Source organism: Malurus melanocephalus, unplaced genomic scaffold, assembly GCF_030028575.1.
Source record: "Malurus melanocephalus ecotype Western Australia unplaced genomic scaffold, MMel_1.1 scaffold_82, whole genome shotgun sequence".
In the NCBI taxonomy this organism is placed as follows: domain Eukaryota; kingdom Metazoa; phylum Chordata; class Aves; order Passeriformes; family Maluridae; genus Malurus; species Malurus melanocephalus.
In genome coordinates this window covers 1,618,306-1,629,823 of record NW_026623314.1, presented here as the reverse complement: position 1 = coordinate 1,629,823, position 11,518 = coordinate 1,618,306, and the positions used below count along the sequence as shown (strand labels likewise).

Here is an 11,518-nt window from a genome sequence, read left to right as displayed (position 1 = left end):
TTATGTCAGAATTCTTGTCAGGGCTACAGCAGATTTGTGCTCGCTCCTCAAACCCGTCCTAGAAGACCTGACCCCAGACCTGTGTGCACACATGCACACCCACATGTACAGGTATGTTCCCACTCCCTAAAAATGAGAATTCAAAYAAAACCCTCATTTTTCTTGCATCCCTGACAGCTACCCTATCTTTGCATGTTTCTTATAGAATTTTCTCTCTTTTGATGTTTTGGTTTAAGCTGTAACAAGCTGGAGTTGCAGAGGTTTTTGTTATGTTTTTGTAAAACTCCATTAGCTCCTTTGTATGATGGATATTAGAAAGAATAGAAATGAAAACTTGTGCCAAATATACCAAGACATCTTGATTAGCAGAACATTTTTCCATAAACAGTATTTTACAACATTTGAAACCCATCTAATTAGCCCAGAACAGCAGAATGAGTTCAGGATGTTGGGAGGATCTGGAAGGCTGTTGTTTAACAGTAAATGGCTTTAATCATCCTGATAACAGAGCTGTGCTTTAAGCACAGAAAGCCTTGTTTCCCTTTTTTCCCCTCCACCAACATGTTCCATATCAGCTTTCTCTCTGAGCTCAAGGCACAGAGGATGTGAACAGTCATGTTATATCCCACTTGCTCTGTCTGCTGATTAAACAGGAAAGATTAGGCTAATGTCATGTTACCCTTTAAAAAATCATTGCTCTTACAAGTATGTGTTTTGTGTTACAAAGACATTTACCCTTTGAAGCAGAGAGGTTGCAAGAGCATAAAATCAATGTAAAGAGCGGTTGGATTTGTGCACAGCCCACATTTTTGTCTTTAAAACAAAAAGTGCCTTCATATTTTATTGCATCTTGCATTTTCGCACAGCCGTAGCTGGATGCTTTGGAACGGATCATCTTTCATTGTCTCAGATGTGGATTTGGCAAGGMGTTTCTGTGCTGAGGTTGAATTCTGGGAAGTCTGAGCTCTGCATGGTTTACTTCTGTCAGAAGGAAGAAGTCCACAGATAAAATTAATTGTGATAAACAATTTCCAATAGCTATTGAAAGTCAGTTGGACACATAGTGAATACTTTTTGCTTGCTTGATAGCAATGACTCACAAGAGTCACTCACAAAAAYGATGTGAATTTCATAACCTTTCATTTCACTGGAATGTTGTCACAGGCCGGTGTTTACGCAAAACCAACAAATACTTTCTGGACAAAGTTATGCCTGGCTGTGGAAAAGCACCTCTTCCCTGGGCTTCCAGAGCCTTTTGTGCTGGCTGTCCCAGGCAGCCCAGTGGGWGAGGAGCTGGGGACCCCGGGGGCTTTGCAGGGAGCTGATCCTTTGCTTTGGCTCAGCTCCTRCTGCCCAGGATGTGCTGAGTTCAAGAGAGGCTGAAAGCAACATGAGAGGAAGAACTTTTGCTCAAAAGGCTCATGTGCCAGGTGCTGGATAAACTACAGCTTCATCCATGTGCTTCCTTCACAAAGAATCTTCCTGTGATACCATTTTCACTCGTATTTTATTTGTTTTCTTTATCACAGCTTCAATGTTTTTTTACTTGTTTTCATTATCACAGCTGCAACGCTTTGAAGCACACACAGGTTAAGTCTGAAGGCAAATCCCAGCAGACAGTCAGAAAGCACAGCCCAAAAGATTTCTTTGCCTTCATAATCTACTCCTGCAAATAAATGTGTGCGCTGCAATTGATTGATTGCTTCCTTTTCAAGTGCAAGAACAATTAGCCATTGATTTGCGTTTGTCAGGCAAATTCCAGGTCGTTTTACATCTCACAGCTTTTCCTGGTGGAAAAGGGAGGTTTCCTACTACTATGAATCACTTGCCYAGGTATTTAGGAGCAAACAGACTGTGGGAGACAGGGTGTCAGGAGGACCCAGAAGCACCCACACTGCAGCTGGGGACACCTTTCTGCTGCAGAGAAAGGTCTTGCTGCTGGGCAGAGAGAGAAAAAGCTGCTTCTCCTGCCTGTGCTTTGGCTTGCCAGACCTATTTAACAAAAATGTAGAGAAAATGTCCTAGCAGTGCATGTCTGGTTAACCTTTTAATTTTCAGGTGTTCTTTTTCTCTGTAGCTCAAGGCTGAAATATAAGCAGAGCTGTCTGGAGAGTGTCCAGCTATTCCCCAGGACCTCAGTGTGTTTTTTCTCAGTTGCCTTCATAGAAGCAAAACAGGCAAGAAATTTGATGTGATAGAAATCTAACTGGTTGGCCAGRCATAACTGATACCCAATAGCCTCCACATTTTATTTTCTGATAATGTGTACATGACAAAAAGCTGCACTTTGCAGATGCTGAATTTGCTGGGTCTCTTTCAGCCATTGTTAAGTGATGCAATAGTTCCATCTTTGGATGTTAAAGATGGAATTTCCAATTTGCCATCGAGTGTTTACCTGTGGTCTRAGATCTCTCCTGAGGAAGRATGATTTTTCTGTTGCTCATAAAARATGTCCAGAAAACGCAGCTGTTTGCTTCCAGCAGCTAAGTCACCACTCTCAGGAGGCTATACCCAGCATGAACAAATGCTAAATAATCCTTGTGGTAATTCACTATTTTGTGAACCTCAGTAGAACTGGATAGGACTTGATAAGGTGCCATGCCTTATCTTGAAATTGTTCTTTTGAAATTAATTCTGACTTAGGTTATAAATTAATTGTCATATAAAGAGGTACAGAAAGCTTTTTCATTATCATCTAAACACCCAGATGTTGTATAGAACATTCCCCAAAGTTTTGATACTGACCAYATGAAGCCTTCAAAAATAAGCAATACAGAGACCTAGAAGCAACCTAGTTTACTGTTAGACCTTTTAGGGTTCTCTGGCTATTTTTATTTTTCCTGAGTACTCATGAGGATCTCTGGGGTCCCAAAACCCAGGGGCATGGGGACAGGGAAACTCCTATTGCAGGTTTTGCTGCACAATCCAGCCTGGGCATGGGAGCTGGGTTGTTTCTGAGCCTATGAGGTGGGGACRTGCTGGGCACTGCTGGGATTTTAAGCACTAAAGATGTTTTAATTAGAGCCCCTTCCATGCATTCTACATGCACCTAAGGAAAAATAATGGAATGAAAAAAAAAAAGGGGAGAATTTCCTCTTGTGATAAATGTMTCCTCAGAGTCTCCCACCCACATCGCAGCCACAGGCAGCTACAGCCAGTCCTGTCTAGAGCAGTCTTAAAACGTGTGTCCAAACACAGCTGTGAATAATGTTTTAAGATATGCACAGGAAGACCAACTATTCTSTGTTGTGTGACTGGAAGACTATGAAAGGTTCTGGGATAACTCAGTAAATCCAAAAGGAATGGTTTCAGCACTGTGGAACATTAAAAGTTCCCAATATTTYAATATTTTTATAATGCAGTGACCAAAAAAAAAAATCACTCAGACTAGGCAATCTTAATGGAAATATTTAGTCTTCTATCATGTGGGAAACAGACTGCAGCTCTTAAATTGTTCTTCACATTCAGAGTCAAAGGGTAATGATTCTCCACATGGGATAAAATTGATGTATTATACACAGTTGCTGAGGGCAGTGATCAGGAATCAGAAGATCTCGCAAAGCTCCTGAACTTTAACTTTTTACTCTGTCAGTGATATTGCTTTAGCAGCGATAATTTAAGAAGTAAAACAATACTGCCCCTAAAATGGACATTCTTAATTTTTTCCAATGCTTCGGACTTTCTCTTGCAATAGACACATCAGACTAAATTCATCCTTGCCATAAATTTGCTGGGGTGACTGGAGCAATGTGAGGGATGTACACATGTGCCAGTTTGCAGCCACAGCACATCATGAAACCCCTGGTAATAAGCAGAACAATCTGGACTGAGCAATCTCTGTAATCTCATCCTGTTTAGACTGAATGCAGACAGCAATGGGCAAGAAACCTCCTCTCTGATGATTGTGATCTTTGGGTGGTCATTGCAGTAGCAGAATTTGTTACTTTCTCTATTTCTCACCTTGAGGTCACAAAACAAAAACAAAAAAAAAAAACAAACCACCCCACAACTATTAGGTTGAATTAGATATTCTTAAAATATACTGTAAATAATTTTACTCTGGATTACTGGAATTGAGAACAAGTATATGGTAACTTCCACGTTAAATGTAAAGATGGAAAGAGATCCTGCAAGACCTTAATAAATTGGAAAAATACACTCCTACATAAAAACCTTATTTCTCTCCTACTGCCTAGAAYCTGTCTTGGCTGCACTGTAGCTTAGGTCTTTGGAAGGTGGGTTGTTTTGCACACTTGGAAGCACAGCAGCCCAATTTTTGTCATAAATCCTCCCTGTATTAGCAGAAACACCTCTCTGCAAAACATGTGACCCACCGGCCCTGGGGGACAAGAAGTGACTAAATGACACAGAAAATCTGCACTTTARCTGAAGTGGCAGGGAAACATGTGCTCCATGTCTGCTAGAAAGGGCCACGGGAGAGGGTTGTGCACAAATGAGTTTGGGGATGTCACATCTCCAGGTGGTGAGGGTGACAGGTGAGAGGAGATAATTCRGCAGCCCTTGCTCACAGCGAGCCCTGGCTTTTCTCACCCTGYTGATTCACGCAGAATAATTCATTAYCCARCACTGCTCARTGACTGTCATAAACAAGCYRTGGGCTGGAATTTTTTCCATCCTTCTCTCCACCTAGGAGACCGTATTTTGAATATAATGAAATTTGTTCATGACACCTTTTTCCTTAGGGCAGCAGCTGTRAAGAAATGAGATTTTAATATGAATTTGTCTGTTCATGTAGCACCTAGTGCATCCAAATATCATATCCACTTGAGGGAAAATCCATATGTCACTAGACAGAAGAATTTTTCACCTAAGGTTTTATTTGGTTGCTGAAAGTATTTTAAGCTAAGTTTTACTTTCTGTTTCTTCACTTCTTTGTCTTCCCAGAACAAGGATGTGTCAAGACGATGCAGGAGATGATTTTCTCTCTCTTTAGAAATGATATCTGAGAAAACAATTGTGAGAAACTCCCTAAAAAGATGCCTTTTATTGATGGCTAAATCCATAGATGAGCATGTGGATATGATGATTATTATTCAAACAGAAAAARGACACTGATATTTCAAGACATTTAGTGCATTTTTCTGCAATGATAGAGACATCTGTGTCATGTGTTTTTTAATGACAGAATTGTGGTTCTGAGTCCCTCATAACTGGAGGAGCAGTTTTTCCCAGCTGAAGCAGGGAGATATAATTTGGTGATACCCTGGGTCAGTGATGAACAGTGCTGAGTTGTCCTGCTGCGGTGCCACTCTGGTGGCCATGGGGGACATTTCCAAATCTGCAAACAGAGAGCAGCTGGGGAACTACTTTAACTGTATGGTGGCATTTCATGCATCAGAGATTGTGGGCTTTTTATCTCTGTCCCCCTCCCCTGAATTGCTGAGAGGTGAGTGTTGGAAAGTACAGAAAATTGAGACTATTTGGGTTTAACTGTGTACTGAATTTTCATTCCAACATACCACACTGATTACTGGGAGAKAGGCAGAAACCATCCCACCTGTTCTTGTGGAGAAGAACAATATTCTTTGTACTGTGCCAAGGGCAAAAACTATGGTGTTTCCAAGGTGCTAAGCTACAGTCCTGAGTGTTGCTCTCTAGAAAGGGGAAATTTTTCCCTCCCCACGAACTTCAGAATTCTCAGCCTCAAAATATTCTCAAATCACACTGAAAATGAAAATCAAAAGCTTTTCCTCCTAAGACTTAATCTTCATTTTGGGGTGTGAGAAGAGAAAAGTTCTTATTTTTTTCAAAGGCATCTCAGTTTGGCTCTCAGAATTTATTCTTGCTCTTTCATCTGCACAAAATTATGTCTAAAAATGCACATAAYTTCTTTCACTGGTTGAAGGCTAAGTATGCATTTGTTGGCACAACCAGGTAATTATCTATCCAAGTAATATAAAACAATTGTGAAGATATTTGCAGCTCACTTCACTTTATTTGCAATTACCATAAAACTAAGGGAATGTGAGGAATGAGGTCTGGATTCGTCTTTGAACAAAGCAGAGACTCCTAGAAAATAGACTTTAATTACATTCCTCCTCTTGYTGGAAAGGTTGTACATCAGGAAAAGTCTTCTGAGTCTTTTTGTCRTGGCAGAAATGTAGCTCCCATATAAAACCTGTAATAAGAATTGTCAAATATAGCAATTTTATGATGCCTGTTCATCACCTGGGCAGTGAAGCTTTCCTTAATGAATGCATTGATCTGACAGACGAGGGCCAAGGAAGAAGCAAGACAAAAGCAATACCACGGCTTCAAGGAAAAACTCAGAGGTGAATATTTGAAAGTCAGAGGGACAAAGTTTTCCAGCTGTTTTGCCATTGCTGGAGGTGGGAGGCTGAAGGGGGATGATGGGTGTGAACGCAGCCAGGAGCATGGGGCAGGGCTCAGAGCTCAGCTCAACCAAGGAAAGGGTCTGAAGCACAGGTTGCTGGATTCTCTGGAGAGTGTGTAAAAATGGGTAATCAATACACATACTGTTGAARTTTGGGTCCTTGGATTTGATTTAAAAATGAAGTGAGTTTAAAACAGACTCCTGTAGATTATTTACAGCACCCTGAATAAAGCAGCAAGCATTTTGGAAAAGCACGTAGTTTTCTCTCTCTCTCCAAGGTGAAGTACAGCTTTAGCCTCTGTGTGGGTGGTGAAGAGAATGGTCAATAAGTGATAGACAACTTGCTTTTTTTTTTTTTTTCTTTTTCTTTTGAAAGCAAACTTTCCAGGGGCTTGGAGACACTCTTCTGAAAACAGGCAGGACCTGCCTGCTGCCTGCTCCCCGTGACATCAGCAGGAACCTGCCAGAGTTCCGCTCCAGCAGGATCAGAGCCTCGGGCCGTGTCTGCAGTTGTTTGCACAGGTGCAAATGAAGTGTGAATCTACTGCAGCCAGCACAGGCATTCATCATCATCCCCTCAGCCCACAGAGCTGCCTTCAGCCTTGCTTTGAACTCACYGAGRTCCCTCCCTGTCCTGTGGTRARYGTGCCAGRCCAACAGTGCTGTGGTGATGCCCATCTCACACCACAGTGCCCCTCGCCAGGCATTGTCTGGGAGCTGCTTTGGGAATCTGCTCCATGATTTGTGCTTTGTGACCCTGAGGTGCTCCAGACTGGTGCTCACTTGGGTGGTTGGGTTCAAAATCCATCTGCCAAAGCTCTTTGTAAACACAGGATGCCTTTCTCTCTCTCCACAGACTTCTTGTTTCAGGTTTGGTCACRCCAGCACTGGAGGCTCTGTGGTTGAGCTCAGAGCACGAAGCAGCATCTCCAGAGGACAAATTAATTCAGCCACAGCTCTGAGGCAGTCCTGGCCCCGGGAGGAAACAATGCATCAATTCCTTGGAAAGAAGCCTTGATGCCTGTTGTAAGTCAAGATTTACGTGGTGAAATGGACTACTAGCTACTGCAGTAAAGTATGTGTAGGAAAATGTTATGGATCCACAGGAAGATAGCAGGGGTTRTAAGAAGAATTTATTATTGTGGCAGTCTGGTTTTTACTTTTTCACTGAATTGTAAAACTGAGTTTCACGTTGAGATCTATTCAGTTAGCTGAGCTTGTTCTTAACTATTTGTTATTGACATTAGTAACACAGATTACTAATGGTTTTGTTCATTTTTTTTATACAACAGACAGAACTGGAAGTTCATACTGAAAATTTGATTTTCAGTGTTTGTAAACACACACRCAAAGGAAATATACTTGCACTTACTGGGTCCTCAAAGAATAGTTGCATTCTGTGAGTGTTTTTATGTTGGATTCTGCAAGGCTGGCTAAAACAAAGTAAAAGAAATAGCTTTATTTATAAAAAGAGATTTCACTGTTCATAACCGATGACTTCATGGTTTCGGAATTTTCAGGATAAATGGTGTTTTATTATTCCTTTTGCTGTTATTAGGATAGTAAACAAGGGCAAGGACACAGACCTTGGTCTGGAGAGATTTTGTTTGATACTGACAGAACTTTCTCAACTCAAAACTTTGGGATTAAAGAAAACATTTGGGAACAGAAACCGAATCACGCCAGTGGCATTATGAATAAGTTTYTTACATTCATAATTTAAGGCTCTTCACACATTTTCTTTGGAAAGCTCCAGTTTCTATTTTGAGGGCTGAATTTGTATTTTAATGAATCAGCAAGTGTGAAAGCAATATGAAAATAAGTTGCTAAGTCTTGGGAGGAACTTTAATTCAGAACGGTCTAGCAATAGAAAATTGCTTTCAATAGGCTACATCTTTGCAAAATTTGAAGGGAAAAAGGACAGCTAGATTATAATCTACATAAAGATACTTCTTCTAAGACTATAGCGTGCCTACCCTTGTCCTCAGAAGAGTGACATAAAYGAAGTCATAGTATTTTCTGAGCTAATTTTCTATTTCTTAGTTAACGTAAAAATGCACARTGCACATTTAGATGTAGCTAACACAAGATTCTTAGTAAAAATTAGAAAAAAAGTAATTTGAGTGACCAAAAACCTGTTAAAGAAAGTGGAAGGAAAGCCTGACTTTCATTTCTAACTGCCCAAGCAGTGGTGCTTTGGCTGCTCTCTGGATGCCTGATGTGCATTCAGTCCAAATCATGGGATGCTCCAGATTGCACAGACAATGCAATATTGCAAAAACTTTTATTTAGGAAGTTGTGGTGCCCTTTGTTTTCTACCCTTTGAACTTGAATTACTGGAAGCCTCTCCTCTTTGTTTCAATTTTTCTATGAATGGTGTGCAAAAGGAGGATTACCCAAATGGTTTCGCCCAAAATATAATGAGACAGGGATGAAGGTGAGCATTGCTTTCTTCAAGCATTCTCTTGGTTCAGAATTTACAGTTAAGCGCATCTGCAAGGGTAAAACTAATGTTTAGACAGGCTAAGCAAGGATCTGTGCTGTGATTTATCGCAGGAGCCACATAGAAGAAAACACAAGTGCAATTCATAGGTGCAACTATTACGGGAAAGSGTGGCAGCGTTGAAGCATTAATGCTTCCATTTTTAATGCAAATGAAATTGCAGATATTTTTCATCTTCTTTTTATGATAACATTCTTTCAGCCCTCAGAATGCAGTATTAAATACAAGACTTGGTCATTTGGTTGCTCAGTGACATCTGAACAATACTGTGTTTACAAAAGTCTGTGGCTTTAAATTGGGTTTGCCAAGTGTTAAAAAAAAATCAGATCTGCACAAACCAAAGCTGTTGAAAGACATTTCCATGCTGGATTACAGGGAGACAGAACTCAATGAACATTGCTGCCAACAAATAATYCAACCTGTTTTTGCAGTCAGGAGGGAGTTCTTGAGATAACCAGTGGCACCTTTTAGGTAACAGTGTTGACTTAAAATAAGAAAGAGCCCTGCATTTCCTGTGATTTGAAACCAGGAAAGACCACAATATCACCTGCTATTTTTCAAAGGTAAGCAAAGGCTGTTTCATGCTAGCAATTTTATATCAATTCATAACTCTGAGGTGTAACAGCACTTTGACTGTTACCAGACTAAACAAAAGAGGAAAAGTGCCCATTTTTAAAAGTCTTTGCTTAACCTTGAAGTTGTACCAATTACTATCCTCTTAAGGTAGAAAAAGAATTATTAATCTGTCTTGCTGGAAATCCCAGTGCACTTTTTAAATGTTTGCTTTGAATTGCCAACATGCTTTTCTTTTAAAAGTCCTTCTGCTTTTCTAGGTAGCAAAATGCAATGTTAGTTCAATCAGCTCACATGCAGAGCAGGCCAATATTGCTGGGCTTCCCAGCACAGTTAATATTTGGGATCAAGCAGCACTCTCGTGGCTTTATATTGAAATTAAATTTGGAGAAATCAGAGGAAAACTGGGGCCTGATTTATGGTCCAGTGTTATGCCTTGAGGTGGTAGCTCTTTGTTTTCCTCAGGACTGTGAGGGTTTAGATCAACTCCTGTGTTGGTTCAGACCAACTCAAAACAGATGAATTCCAATGGACAGCTTAGGGGAGCTTGGCAAAATAATGCCAGTGAGATCTTGGCTTTCTCTGGAAGACAGCAGGAATGTTGCCATTAACATCATCTGGGACAGATTTGTTCCTTTTGCTTCTCATCCCTGGTGGAGTCTGCTTAATCCCCTCTTGGGCCAGTGAGATGGAGCAGCACGGAAGAAGRTCTAGTGATGTAAAGCATCAGGAATAAGGGATAAAAAGTGTGTCCAGAAGGCTGGATAAATATTACTTTATCCTACACCCAACCAGAGAAGGAAGAAGGACTGATACATGTAGCTCTCCCTTCCAGAGCAGACAGAAATACTTCTTACATCCTTATAATCCCGAAGGAAAATGTCTCAAAAATCCCCTTTCTTTTGTGGAAAGTCTTAAAAGTAATGTTTATTTCTTTAAGAAAAACCAAACAAAAAAGATAAAACTGCCTAAAATAAGAAGAGAAAATAGAAATAAKAAAATGAAAAATCTTCCATTTGTTAATTCACATGAGCCAAGACTTACATGTGGCAGAATAATATAAATTCAGAATACAGAAAATATTCCAGAATTGAATGTACACAGATTGCTATGTCTAACTTAATTGTCCTTTCTGGATTTATGTTGCAAAGGAGAGTTTCAGCAAACACAAATTTGTCATAAAAAATCCTTAATAAAGGTGATATTTCAGTGAGGAGACCTGGCAAGTGTGTCTCATTTGCCAATGTCATTTCCAGGTTCATGTTCAGTCTATATTTCCTACAACTCCAGTTTGTCACTCCCTATTTAGGACTGATTTCCAATWTCCTTTTTTTTTCAACTGAATTGAGCTATGTCTGCCAGAGAAGCAAATCTTAAAACTACATCTGGAATTATTAGTAATAGAAWATTTACAGAAGAGGTCAGTTCCTGTCCCTTTTAGATCTATTAATAATAGCTAAGATAAAGATGGGTGTTCTGCTCTAAGAAAAGAGCAACAAATCAGGAGGAGAAAATGGTGTGAGGTAGGATAATGCATTCTKTATGGACTGCAAAGGTCATCCCCAAAAGCCCAACAGTTTTCCTAAACTGCCAAAGTGAATGTTATATGCCATCAATCTGTCAAATCTTTTCAATGGGTTTTACATGAACCCCTAAACACAGGCTGCATTTTCATTCCCCCAAGTGTGCTTCAATATTTTCAGACAGGTCCACCTGTCCTCTCGCACCATCCAGTGTTATCAGCTCACATCCAGACACTGGTTTTGATGGCTGTAGTTGCTGAGTCTCTCCTCATTTAAGTGATGTTGCCTTCCCCACTGCTGTTTTAGGTGTGAGTATTGCTGGTAATTTTTGTCCTGGTCATGGTGACATTTGGTTCATGATCAGTGAAAATTTGTGACCCCAAGTACACATTGAACAATAAAGCTAATGTTCCTATACCATTTCTATTCCTTATGCAAACTAAAATTTTGTTGCATAAAACAGCATCTCTGTCTCCCTCTGTCTCAGATTTCAGTCCAGATTTATTGATTTCAGTGTAATTCAGTGGAGGCTGAATTAATTGCAAAGTGTTGCCCAAGAGCTAA

At 40.2% G+C, this 11,518-nt stretch overlaps 1 long non-coding RNA gene across 1 annotated transcript in view; it reads left to right on the top strand.

Annotated features, from left to right (window-relative positions):
* LOC130574431 (uncharacterized) overlaps nt 1–6,988 on the top strand; it is a 7,313-nt gene extending 325 nt beyond the window's left edge. The window contains exons 2-3 of the long non-coding RNA XR_008965431.1: nt 10–111; nt 6,732–6,988. This is a non-coding gene — a long non-coding RNA (uncharacterized LOC130574431). The remainder of the gene's footprint in view (nt 1–9; nt 112–6,731) is intronic.
* The last annotated feature ends 4,530 nt before the right edge of the window (nt 6,989–11,518 follow it).